The sequence below is a fragment of the Siphateles boraxobius genome, unplaced genomic scaffold (genome assembly GCF_051911475.1).
Source record: "Siphateles boraxobius isolate OS27281-9 unplaced genomic scaffold, OSU_SipBor_1 41, whole genome shotgun sequence".
NCBI lineage: Eukaryota > Metazoa > Chordata > Actinopteri > Cypriniformes > Leuciscidae > Siphateles > Siphateles boraxobius.
In genome coordinates, this window is record NW_027509042.1 from 6,249,352 (window position 1) to 6,262,139 (window position 12,788).

Consider the following 12,788-nt stretch of genomic DNA (forward strand, 5'->3'; position numbering starts at 1 on the left):
TTTTAAAACTTAAAAATACTGTGAGATATTTGTATTGTCTTTTCTACTTCTAAAAAGCATTTTTACTACTTGTTGTTACTGTAACATATTTACAGTAAAATGACATTTTCTGACTTATTTTCTGAATATAAATCATGCATTGTACAGTTAACCAGTCAAAGTTTGTGGTGTAGCATTTTTAATTACATTGTTTACACTGTGTGAGCTCATTAAAGTTGCTTAAAAATTATGAATAAAATTATAAATTAGAATTCCTTTAGGATTTTTGACGTATTCATTAAAGAAATCAATTATTTTTAAGGCTTTCTTAGTGAGCTGCACGAAAGCTTTTTCATCAATTCGGTGTGTGTGTGTGTGTGTGTGTGTGTGTGTGTGTATGTGTGTGTGTGTGTGTGTGTGTGTGTGTGTGTATGTGTGTGTGTGTGTGTGTGTGTGTGTGTGTGTGTGTGTGTGTGTGTGTGTGTGTGTGTGTGTGTGATCAAATGGAGTGGGCTGTGTGGGCGTTGAACACACTGCTTCGACTGAAGAGCACTGCCTACATCTCAGCACGGCTCTGCTCTCTAGTTATGCTCAGTGCAGTTGGCTACTATCTCTTCAGGTATGAGCTTCTAACACAAGACGCACAATATTTGCCTCTATTGAATGAATGAAAACGGAGACTTAGAGAAATGGAAAGTACTTCGGCTCCGAGAGCGTTTCAGCACCACTTTCACTGGACAGCGCAACAGCTTTTCCCACTTGGTATCGTGCTTTGGGAGATTTGCGTGTGATTTCCATACGTGGGGAATGGAGTTTGTCGAATTGGGGGCCATCGTACAGCAAACGATTAACGACATACCCAAAAATCTGCAGTCGACTGTGTTTAGGTGATCACACTGGAGGTGTTTGGCAACAGCGGCAGCAGATAGAAGAAGGTGAGTGCATGGAAATGGGTCAACTTTGAACATCTCTCACGGATTCCTTGCAGGAAAAGCATCGGTCGATTCGTTTCGTCGATGTTGATTTGTTGATATCAATAGCGAGATTTGCTGGTTTACACATTATAACAGCGCAGGCACGATGTTTGTGAGTCATTTGGCTTAAACATATTGACCAGTAGTGCGGTACTTTGGCAAATCTGACTTTCCTGTGATCATATGATTTATTCCTGCGTTGCTCTGTGTAAATAGCAGTGTGAAGTTCTGCCCATCACTTTGTTCTAAACAACAGGTTTTTCTGTTGTGCATCAACGCCTATAAGATTGAATGCATTTCACTGATTCAAATGCTAATCACCTGTCAGGATTGAATGTTTTTATTAAGGTTTACTGGATATGTGGGCTTCATTGCAATGAGAATATTTTAATGGAGAATAATACTTAATTCTGTCTGACATATTACATCTCTTGGTCACTTGCAGCTACAGAAATTAGATAGAAGAAGATGGGCCAGTCAGTGACATGATGTACAAGATAAGGAGGAGATCTTTTAAAAATGCATTTTAAGGCACAAGTGACATGTTCTTATATGATCTTTGAACCAAAATAATGCATAAAAAATGGATGCATAAAAATGCTGTCTATATATGTATGCATTTAAATGCATGCTATATATATATATATATATATATGTGTGTGTGTGTGTGTGTGTGTGTGTGTGTATTTAAATTATTTGACAACTTATTGTATGGTTTTCTTGTTATATGACAACAAAATGCACAATATGCACAAAATGCAACATACACAACAACAATGCATGTTGGTAATGCCACGCTGACTTCAATTTGTGGACAAAAATTTAACATGTGTGTGTGTGTGTATAAATATATATTAATGGCTTTCATCACTTTCATCCAAAGTACTTCAGATTTCTAATTAGACTTTTTCATTTTCATATTTTTCATATTTCATATACAATCTGTGTACAAATAATTGAATTCAGAAATTTAAGCCATGTTTAATCATAGAAATGATTTTTGGATAGGTTGCATTTTAACGTATCATTATATAATTTAATAGATGCCGAGATCATGTCATTGACCCAGATATAGCCTGTGGAGATCTAGAGGAAGCGAAGATTTTTATCATCCTTGCAGATGTCAAACCTTGAGGCCATCTGGACCAGATGGGCTAGTTTAGACAGCATGTTAGATGGGTTTGGATAAACATTTCCAAATGCTTTAATACCATTAATGGATGTTTTGGCATTAACAAAAGCTCTTGCTATCTAAATGTGTCTATAATTGCCACTGGAAATAACCAGTGACAAGTTAAATGAAACACCTATAAAAGAAAGGAGTTGGGAGGTGTCAGTCATGAGAGAGAGGGCTGCATGGAAGTCGCGGAGCCTTGACTTGTAACTTTGTGCCACAATACCGTATGGCATGGCATTGTCAAACCTAATGAGTCAGCTATGTAAAAGCATACACCTACATGATGTGCTTCAACAATGTGTGATGGAGTGCACTGACTTTTGTAGTATGGAGAGGCTGTCGCAGCAATGACTCACTCCCTGGGTCTTTGTGAGAGCGCTACAATCCCATTGATCATAAAGCAGCACCGAGTACTGCATTTCCCTGTTTTGCCACTGCAAAAAGAGTATTCTAGGGCCTCTGGTTGGGCATCAACATCAGGACCTGCTGTAGAAAAAGCGTGTATAACAGAGAAGCATGTCTCTCTGTATGTATAGCCTAGTGCAGTATGAAGTCACTTCTTTAGACTTCATTAGTCCAGAGAAGCTTTTAAAGCAATGGAAAGAGCTTTAGCTTGGAACGCTAAGGTCTGGCAATTTCAGACTCCGCCAAGATGGCTCTATTACATAATTGAATGAGCTAATGAACTTTTCCATCACGGCGATAGGGAAGTCAGGAAAACTGGTGTGGTGCCAACTTGTAAAGTTCTGTCCTGTGACAAATTTTGTACTTTTCTCTAGCCACTGGATGACTTCAATTGCTGAAGTGTGCGTTCGCACTCCTTATGAAACTGATCACGCACCGCAATGTAAGTTCTGCAAGGTATAAAAAAAGAGAAACAACGCTAGGTTTTATACATTATTCATTCGTTTTCTTAGGACTCTTGCTCTGTAAATGCCATTTGACCCTTAGTTTCCTCTGGGTTGAGAGTCTGTATCGGTTAACGTTGTTTATCTCCATCGAGAGCGGCAGACAACACAGGCGGACTGAATAAACTAAATAAGTCATAATGCTCTTTCTTCACCTACTGTCACCATTCTGTTATATATGCTGCAAATATGCCAAATATGTTTTGAATTATCATACATGGCAGTATGTCAATGTTTGTCATTATTTGCTACTGAATATAGTTACCAACTGTTGACAGATGGCCAAAAACTTTGTTTGTTAGCACCTAAATAACTCTATAAACAGCTTCCATTTTGTAAAGCCTTTGTATTAGGAACAACTTATGGTACTTCTGTGGTGTGAAATAGATTGGCAGAGATCCATAAAGCTTTATTCTTATTTGAGTTTACTTATGAGTAATGGTCATGAGCTACAACCGATAATGACGCTGCAATTAAATTCAGATTAAATGTAATACAGATTGACTACTGATATTGGAGGGTTGGCATAATGCTACCAGAAATGATTAAAATTATGCTTCTTTTTGGATCGGAACTCTTGCTTGATAAAGAAATAGAGGATTTTACATTTTATTTGAAATGATAATGAGTATATTTTTAACATTGCTGAGGGTGGTTAACGGCAGGCCTACTTTATTCCAATGCACCAGTCAGGGGATCATACTGTGATACGATATGATGTGGGAATTCAGTCTATGTTTTTTCACTGTTGCTATGAATGTTGTATTTTTAAATCTGTTCAGGGCCAGAGCTCAGGCCTAGATTGAATATCAGAGTTAGAAAGTGGAAAAACTTGTCATGCATGTGGATATGACTATTGTAATGTCTCTTTTTCAGATTCTGTGCATGTGTTAAAGTCGCTATCGTTGGCCAGAGAATGAAATGCCTTTTTCAAGATCAAAAACCTTTGCTTGAGGAAGTTCGACTGATATCGTAACTTAATTACTTAAACCAACCGACTAAGCATAAAAACACATTCTGACTCAATTTAGTCCTGTGTCAGAGGCTCCTGCTTATGGATTTTCTGCCCACATTATCTGATGACACCCTCTGGCACAGAGGGCTAGAAGAGGAGACACTGTATTGAGTGTAGTGTGATAGCCTTTAGCAGGTCATCGCCTACATCTGTTTTTCACATCAGCACAGTTCAGAGTGGCACGACTTTATCAGATGCAGACTCCCCCTCTCCTTTTCTTGCGTTATCTCTCGCTTCTATTTCTTGCCCTCGCCTTCACAGGCTGGCTAAATTCAGTGTCTGCTGTAGACTTGTGACATGAGATAATTTAAATTAAGATCATTGCCCAAATATTAACAGGTCTTGCATATGTAAAGCGTTGCAAGCTGCAACATGACAGCTTAAGTCAGAAGTGTGTTAGCCGTGAAGAATCACAACAAAAGTTGCTGTCAGGAAAATTAAATAATAAAATTAGTCAGATTTATGCTTTATTAACTCTTTCCCCGTCAGCGTTTAAAAAAAAATTGCTAGCTACCGTCAGAATTTTTGATTATTTTCACAAAACTTTCATGGCGCCCAGAGTATTTTGTTGTATGAATATCTGAAAATGCAATACGATGAAAGAAAAAAACAGAGCCTCTTCTTAAAAAAACAAAACAAAAAAAAACTATTATATTCTAGCTTCATGCAGTGTTTTTTTCAGTCAACACTTGAATGTGGGAAAGTTTAATTAAAAAAGCAACATATTAAACAAAAAGCGGAGAAAATCGTGTTTTTGTCAAAGACTACGTCCAGATAGGATTCAGAACGATGATCACAGCATATACGGGCTGCATTTAACTCCACTTTTAGACAAACACTGGCAAACTTAATCCCCGCCGCTATTTTGAAGTGCCTTTAACTTCGTCAAGTGCATGAGGGAAGTTTATCAGGACAGGAACGAGTCTACTCAATATGTACACTTCAGCCAGATCCATAGACCACAATGCAACACGAAATGCATAAAAATAAACTGTAAATAATAAATCAGCTCCATTGCGGATTCCAAGTGATCAAGTGCTAAGGATGTTCCATTTAAACAGAAGCTCAACCTACTTGCTTGACATGTGAGTACAAACCTCAATGGTTCTCAATGGCTAAAGTGACACGAGAATGAACCTCATTGTCTTGTAACTGATGACAGAATTTTCATTTTTGGGTGAACTAACACTTTACCTTGTTTCTGTTCTTATTGGGCAGATTTCCATAGAAAAAAGTGTGTCTTTTGTAATCTATAATTAAAATAATATTTAAACGTTTTCAGTTTCTGAACGGCTCAAATAGGCGGCCCTGGCTATTGCTTAATAGTAACTGATAGCCAAATAGCTATTAAGGCATTGCTTTTGCACCATCGTTGTATGAAATGCTCACTTTACACAATATAATCATTTCCCGATGGATAAAATCATGTCCCGTCTTACAAATAATTCGTTTTGAATATCCTGTTTCATCGTAAATATGTGACATTATGGTCGCAAAATGGGTTTTCGAATGAATGCCTTTTCATATTGAGTAATTTTCTTCTCAGTTAGATTCATCTTTGTGTAATGATGTTTCGGTACTTTTACTCAACAACAAGACCTAGATACTCATTAAAAGAGAGATGGGTTATAATAGAAAATAGTTCAGTGCTTCGGCATATGATTGCGTAAGCGTGGAATGAGACATATTGGGTCATATTGAGTGTCTTCATTCAAGACCATCTGCTTTAGGCGACCCTGGCCAACTGCTCGAATACTAGGGGGAGCGCAGCACTAGTGTCGTCGCCGTCCCCGACAGTGTTTCTCAATCCACAGCGTACACAGCAAAAATGTTCCTATGTGCTCTATTACCGCAAATGGGCCGTGTAGTGTTTTGGGTAAGAGGATCTGTGGCACAAGATCGTACCCCCCCAGAAGAACTCAATGGACTGTATAAAACAGAGAACTCAGTAGTCTGGCGTGCGCTCTGCATCGGTTCATTTCAGAGCGATGGTTGCAGGGTATTGTCCACCTCTCTGGTGAGAGCCAACTCATTAGGCCCGTTTCTGCATGGCCGTCGGGATGCAAGGCACGTGCGTCTCTTCAGAAGTGCTCCTCTTTCTCCAAATTTTCTGTTAAATCATCTTTGTTTGCTCGACTGCACTCGGAGCTTGATTTAGGACTTGGTTGAAAAGCAAAAAAAGATATTTTTAGGACCCACAGTGATAAATGGTGTGTAAATGGTCATTAGTCATATGGCAGAACAGTGACAAAAAAACAATGACAGGCAAATTATGAGAAGGCAATAAATCATGTTACACTTTAAATATTTGAGATCGTCTGCATAGAAATGGTATCGGTATAATCAAAATATTTTATAAATGTCAAATCGAACGAATGAACGAGAATACAGTGGACTCCAAAAGTGTTTTTTAACAAGTAAAATGGGGACACAATATTGAATTTTCTGTGTTTTCTTGACTACAAATCAAACAAACAAATTGATCATGTGGTCTTTTGTATATAAAATTCTCAATTCTCTAGATTGCTTCCAAAACATTCTCAGATCATGATAAACTGTATGGATCATTGTGTTTTGCACAAACCTGTAGGTTTCATATCAGCTTGAGTTCTGCTGTTGTTAAAGAGGACCTATTATGCTTTTTACATTTCTTTACAACTTTCTTTAGTGTGTAATGTTGATGTTTGAGCATAAAAAAAGATCTGCAAAGTTACAGAGCACAAAGTCACTCCAAAAGGGAGTTATTCTAGTTATTGATGCAAACAGCCCCTAAACTAAATTAATAAATGTTTTGTACAACAAAAATTAATCAATTATGAAGTCAAACCCTGGGACTTTCTTCTAGATCTGCTGTACAGCCAAAATAATCTTTGTTGCATTAATTTCCTGTTATCACTGTAAAGCTGCTTTGAAACAATCTGTATTATAAAAGGACTATATAAATAAAGGTGACTTGACTATATATCAGTAAGCACTGTTTCTGAACTCCCTGAAAAACCTCGATTGTTGTCTTCAGTTTTCCTCAATGTACATCACAATATTCCTCATTTAAATAATTCCCGGCCAAGGCATACAAGAAAAAAAAAGAGTTAGTTAGTAGTGCATTGAAACTCATGGTTAGGTTAAGGGGCGTGACATTTCCGAAACACACTCAAAGCATTTGACCAATCACAACACACTAGTCCAGCCGACCAATCAGACCACATTGCACTTTTCGGAAAAAGGGGTTTCATAGAGACCGAAACTAAACAGAGCGTTACTGAAAGCCTAGGAAGAGAGGTGCTGCAGCAATGTAAAATATGTGAAAAATGTTTTTTTTTTTAACATGAGAACCTATTCTAGTAAACGTAAATACGCTGATTATAAAATTCATGTAAAGTTTTCATTTTTATCATCATATAATTTGTAATGTGTAATAGAGGGACGCTTGTAAGAGCTGTGTGTGGAAACCTCACTCCCCAGCCTCAAGGATGCACTAGCGTAGCGACTGACGCTAGAGACTATGCTTCCATGCCGGAAGACACCAGTTCGAATCCCGCTCGGAGGACCGGTTACAAATACAAAATTTGATTTTCATCAGAAACGAATGCAAAATATAAGATTCACTCCATCAAAATATCAGGGTTTTTTTTTTTTTACAACAGTTTATCATCATCTGATTGACTGTATGCTGTAATTTTGCCTCTGGAGTAAAACTCACCATTAACCCACCTGAGGAGATTCTGTGCTGTTGTATTGATCTTTGCCCTTGCTACCCACATAGCATGAATTACCCTGAGCAAAGATCTTTATTAGCCCAGCCCACACGAATCCTGCAGATTGATTTCAACTATATTCCACATATTCCCAGATATTCAAGAAAGCAATGCAACAGTGCCTGCATCCTGTGGAGACTTTGTGTCTGTCGAACGGTCCCTTATGCCAGGTTGCGCGGCGGACCCCCGTATGAGCGCCTCGTGTGAAATGGTGTGTGAAATGAGCACATTTAACTAGCCCACCAGCATCATGCTCACTCCTGGGCTGGGGCATACTTACAGCCAAAGACTCGCTGTCCTGACACTGCCAATTGGATCATATTCTCCCTCCTATCTCACGCCGCCAGATTATGTATTTCCTTTTTGTCTCTGACTCCAGGGGTGAGGGGCCTCATGTAGAGGTTAAATGAAAACGATCAGCTCCTCGCCCACCGTCTGAAGCGAATCCACGGTGACTGGGAACATGGACATCACTATATGCTTTATAAAGCAAGCGAGCGTCATTCACACTTGCAGTGCGTCAACTGAACTGTTGCGATAAGTTATCCCCCCACTTTTTTTTTTCTTTTTAACACAACTCACTTGATGTGTCTTCCCTAAATGGAAGAAAAGGTATTTCGCCACAAAGTGCGACTGTTATGTAATCACTGACCTTCCTACAGTAGTAACATGACTAGTCCCTGGCTTTTGTACTATAGCCCTGAATCATATTTTCTTTTTCTTTTTTATGTACATATACTGCAGCAAATTTATTTGCAATTAATTTAATATCCATTGGCTGTGTTTTAATACCCTTTCTACTGTGTAATTGTGATGCGACAATTAAAGAAATAGTTCACCCAAAATGAAAATGTTGTCATCATTTACTTACCCTCAAGTTGTTCCAAACCTGTATGAGTTTATTTCTTCTGTTGAACACAAAAGAAGAATGTTGTTAATCAAACAGCTGACAGTAGCCATTGACTTCCATAGTATTTTTTCCATACTGTGGAAGTCAATGGCTACCATCAACTGTTTGGTTAACAACATTCTTTAAAATGTCTTATTTTGTGTTCAACAGAATAAAGAAACTCATGCAGGTTTGGAACAAACTTGATTGTAATGATGATAACATTTTCATTTTTGGGTGAACTCAGTGAGTTTTTTTTTCTTTCTCTTGTCAATATTGTTGTTAAAATTCACTAAATAATTTATATTTTTTTTAAAAATAGGGTTAGGTGAAATTCATGTTGATTTTTGGACACAGTAACTCGTTTGTTACTTGGTGCTGGCCCTGGCTTACACTTACATTTCATTGCAATTCTGCTACCCCAGTTCAAATGAAATTCAAATTAAGTCACTGAGATGAAATTCAAAAGCATTCTCGACTCAATTCTGAATGGCACATAATCCTGGTATGTGTATGCAACAGAAACTGCTGAATGTAATAAAGACATCCCTTTTGTTATATCAGTATTGGTTAATGCCACATGATTTCAATTTTAGAATTACTTGTTTTTGTTTTTACAAGGGCTAAATTAATGTTTTATACTAAGAACAGTTTCAGTATAGTTGAGTCATGCTATATCTCTGATGTCTAAAATTGAGCATGGTCTCAGCTCCTCATGTTGAGTCTAGTCATGCTCCTGACCTACATCAAAATTTCTTTGCGTTTCCTCTATCTTCTTGAAGTGAGCAAAAAAGCCAGAGTCAATCTCTCAAATTCACTAGATGTAACAGAATGGCAGAAGTTAGGTCAAAAATAATGAAAGCAGCCCTTGAATGTGAGCCCAGCCCTGATGGCGAACTGGAACCGTTAAACTGATAGTGGCAGTTTGTTCTCTTTTGCCTTCTGATTTTGCAATATAAACCCGCAGTTGGGGAGGAGTTACCTCTTTCAAACCTAACAACTCTAACAATGCTCATTAAGGAAATAGAGAGGACATGCCTCCATACTCTAAACCCAAGCTTTGATAATGAGATGTAATTATTTACTTTGAGCTGCCCCAATTAATAATGCATGGTCTGCAACCTAGAGAGAAGGGTTGCGCTATAATTCTCCACCAGAGCTGCATTATGAAGCCTGGCAATTGTCATGAGTGTACTAGAGGAAAAAGGCTTCTCCGATGTTAATGAATCCCTTAGTTTTCTTCCCAAGCCTCCCTCTTTGCATGTGCATGCACTTATGTAGACCTTAGTTAGGGTAGACGCCATTTTTTATTTTTTATTATTATATTACACACAATAAAAATCAATGCTGTGAGGGATAAGTCCCTTTAGGTTCTACTATATTAAGATTCTAAGGGACATTTTTTGGAAAGAATTATTTTCCATGTAGCGTCGGTTCATTCAGCACTACAAGAGTACCTTTGAACACACTGCGCATAAATATTCCCTCTAAACTGAATGCATGTTGCTCCCGCACAAATCCGCAGAAGGCAGGCTCAAAAAATATGTGGGAAAAAGCAAGAGATTTCTTGAATCAGACCTAAATGAACGGGCAGCATTTCAATTGGAGCACATCCGAATGTCCATTGATTTTCCTTTCTTTTTTTCTCACTGAAACCGGAGCTGTGAGAATTTCTGTATCTACAAACAGTTAGAGAAATTCATAACGGCACATTCGGAAGCCCAAATAGATCATGCATTATTGACATGAAATAATAATAATAATTACTATTAAAAGTTATTTTAATAAATTGTTATTTTTCTCTCTCAAAACAACAGTAATCTAAGGCATGTATATATTATAATTTATTTTAATATCTTGATGTCTTTATAGTTCTTTTATAGGATTCAATATCTATGCTTTTTTAAACAGATGCCCCAATAGTAATAGACATGCATCAACTGATTTGATTGGATTTCGTAAGGGCAAATCATTTTACAGAGGCTGGAAAATAAGATGAGTGCACCGACATTCTAATTGTAGCTTTTCTTTTAAGGTTTATTTATAATATAAGCTTTATATATTTAGAAGAAACTATGAATGATGATGTGATGGTTTCTATGAGAAACAGTGATGAGATTTGGAAAATAAGACTGTTTAGTTGCTGGCCCATTTTATCTACCCCCGGCATTGAATTCAGTATCTGATATTTATATTTTATGAATGCAGTATCCATAGATGAGCACATACCCACACAACCAGCACACACATACTCATATACATAAATCATCATTTTTATTACAGCAGTTATTAGATAGAAATTACAATTATACATAAAAGAAATGATAAAGACTGGTTATGAGGAACGTTACATTAAAATACACACTATTGTGTGTGTGTGTGTGTGTGTGTGTGTGTGTGTGTGTGTGTGTGTGTGTGTGTGTGTGTCTCACACACTAAGATGCACACTCACAAAGGTAACTATGAGCTAGTGTCTTAGTAAGGGAAGTAAGGTTTAGTATTTTAAAGTCACCATGAAATCAAAATGGACAATTTGTTTATGTAATATTGCAGTATTTATTATAAATGATTCATCTGTGCACATTGTTATTTTTTTTTTAATTATTATTGTGCCCTCGTAATCTTTAATAAAAATAACCACCTCTTCCTTTTGCAGCAACGCCTCTTCTCTTCTTTGATGATGTGTTTACTGGTGTGAGGGCGGGGCAACCTGTCACTCACATGACATCACAGCAATAGCAAACCACATCCATCCAATCAATTCCCCATGAACAAAATCAAGTCCCGCCCTACATTTTTTCTTGTACGAGAAGCCATCTCACTCAAATATATACGCCACAAAAGGGAAAAAAAATTCCGTTTCTTGCTGACTTTAAATCAGTATCACTTTAGTTTACAGTCCTGTTTCACACATGTTAACATTTATAGTAGTTGATTTCTTGTAATGCATGCTTTACATTAAAGTCGACATAATTTTAATAAATTAAAAGAGCGTCTGTTTTTTTATTGACAGTGATGGTTTTGCTTTCACTCCAATTTCACCTGAATACAGCGCTGCTGACATGGAGTGGGACGTCTGACTTTGATTTATATTTTTATATTACTTTTTAAGGGGTGTTCATGAGCAAGAATAGAAATTAGACAACACATTGCTGTACAGTACATCATTCACAGCCTCATCAAATTAAATATTATGTCTGCCCTAACTAAGATCTATTGAGATCTTCCTTCTGAGGAAGAACGTACTCTGTATGAAGATGTTACAGATTCCTATGTGTCTGAAGACATCCCTGGATTGGCTAGCCAGCTGGAGTCCATACATGTCTCAGCAACAGTGTGCTGGTAATGATATGTATACTCTCACTCTCCGGCGCTGCAGTACATGAAGATGGTTGCTGCATCCATGGGGCGTCATCCCATCACTGCATATATTACTCAGTTCTTCCTTTGTTTATCAGTGTTTCTGCAGAAGCACAGCTTCAGGGGCTGTTCTCTGATCTTTTCCTGGCCCAGAGAAGTACGTCAGACCTGTGTTAAGGGAGTCATGGTGCTGTAGGTGAGACCAGGATGAGCATAATGCTCTTACCTCGAATAGATTCTGCAGGTGTCCAGCAAGTGCTTGTTATAGTGTTTCTGTTGGATTTACAGAACGTGTCCTCACACCTTCCTCACAAAAGCACATGGCAACTGACTATTCCACTTATGCGGCCAATTCTAGATCCACACAATGGAAGAATGTATGAAACATAAGCAAAGGAAAAACTCAAGGGGAGATGTCAAAACTCCTTTAGTTATTTACAATATATTTACACCTTTTCACTCTGTTCACAAATAGAAAGAACCACAAGAATACAAATTACCCGAGGAGCCGCACAACCAAAAGCAATAAAACAAAAAGAGATCTATCTGAGAGAATTTAGAAATCACTATAAACAAAAAATACACATGCTGTTCGCTCACTACCTATCTAACAAAACCCAGGAGAAAAAGAAAAACCCCAAATAAAAGGAAAAGAAGTGCTATCAGGCTCCTTCTTATCGAAGTGATATTGTTTTGAATATTATATACTAGATAACATTTAGCATTGTAAT

At 37.5% G+C, this 12,788-nt stretch overlaps 1 protein-coding gene across 2 annotated transcripts in view; it reads left to right on the forward strand.

Moving 5' to 3' along the window:
• Positions 1-474: 474 nt before the first annotated feature.
• The window catches only part of grm4 (glutamate receptor, metabotropic 4), a 181,625-nt gene continuing 169,311 nt past the window's right edge, over positions 475-12,788 (forward strand). Inside the window, exon 1 of one of the 2 annotated variants that reach the window (XM_077198025.1) lies at positions 475-914. The gene's annotated coding sequence lies outside the window, so the exon portion shown is untranslated. The remainder of the gene's footprint in view (positions 915-12,788) is intronic. The other variant, XM_077198026.1, reaches the window with a different exon arrangement.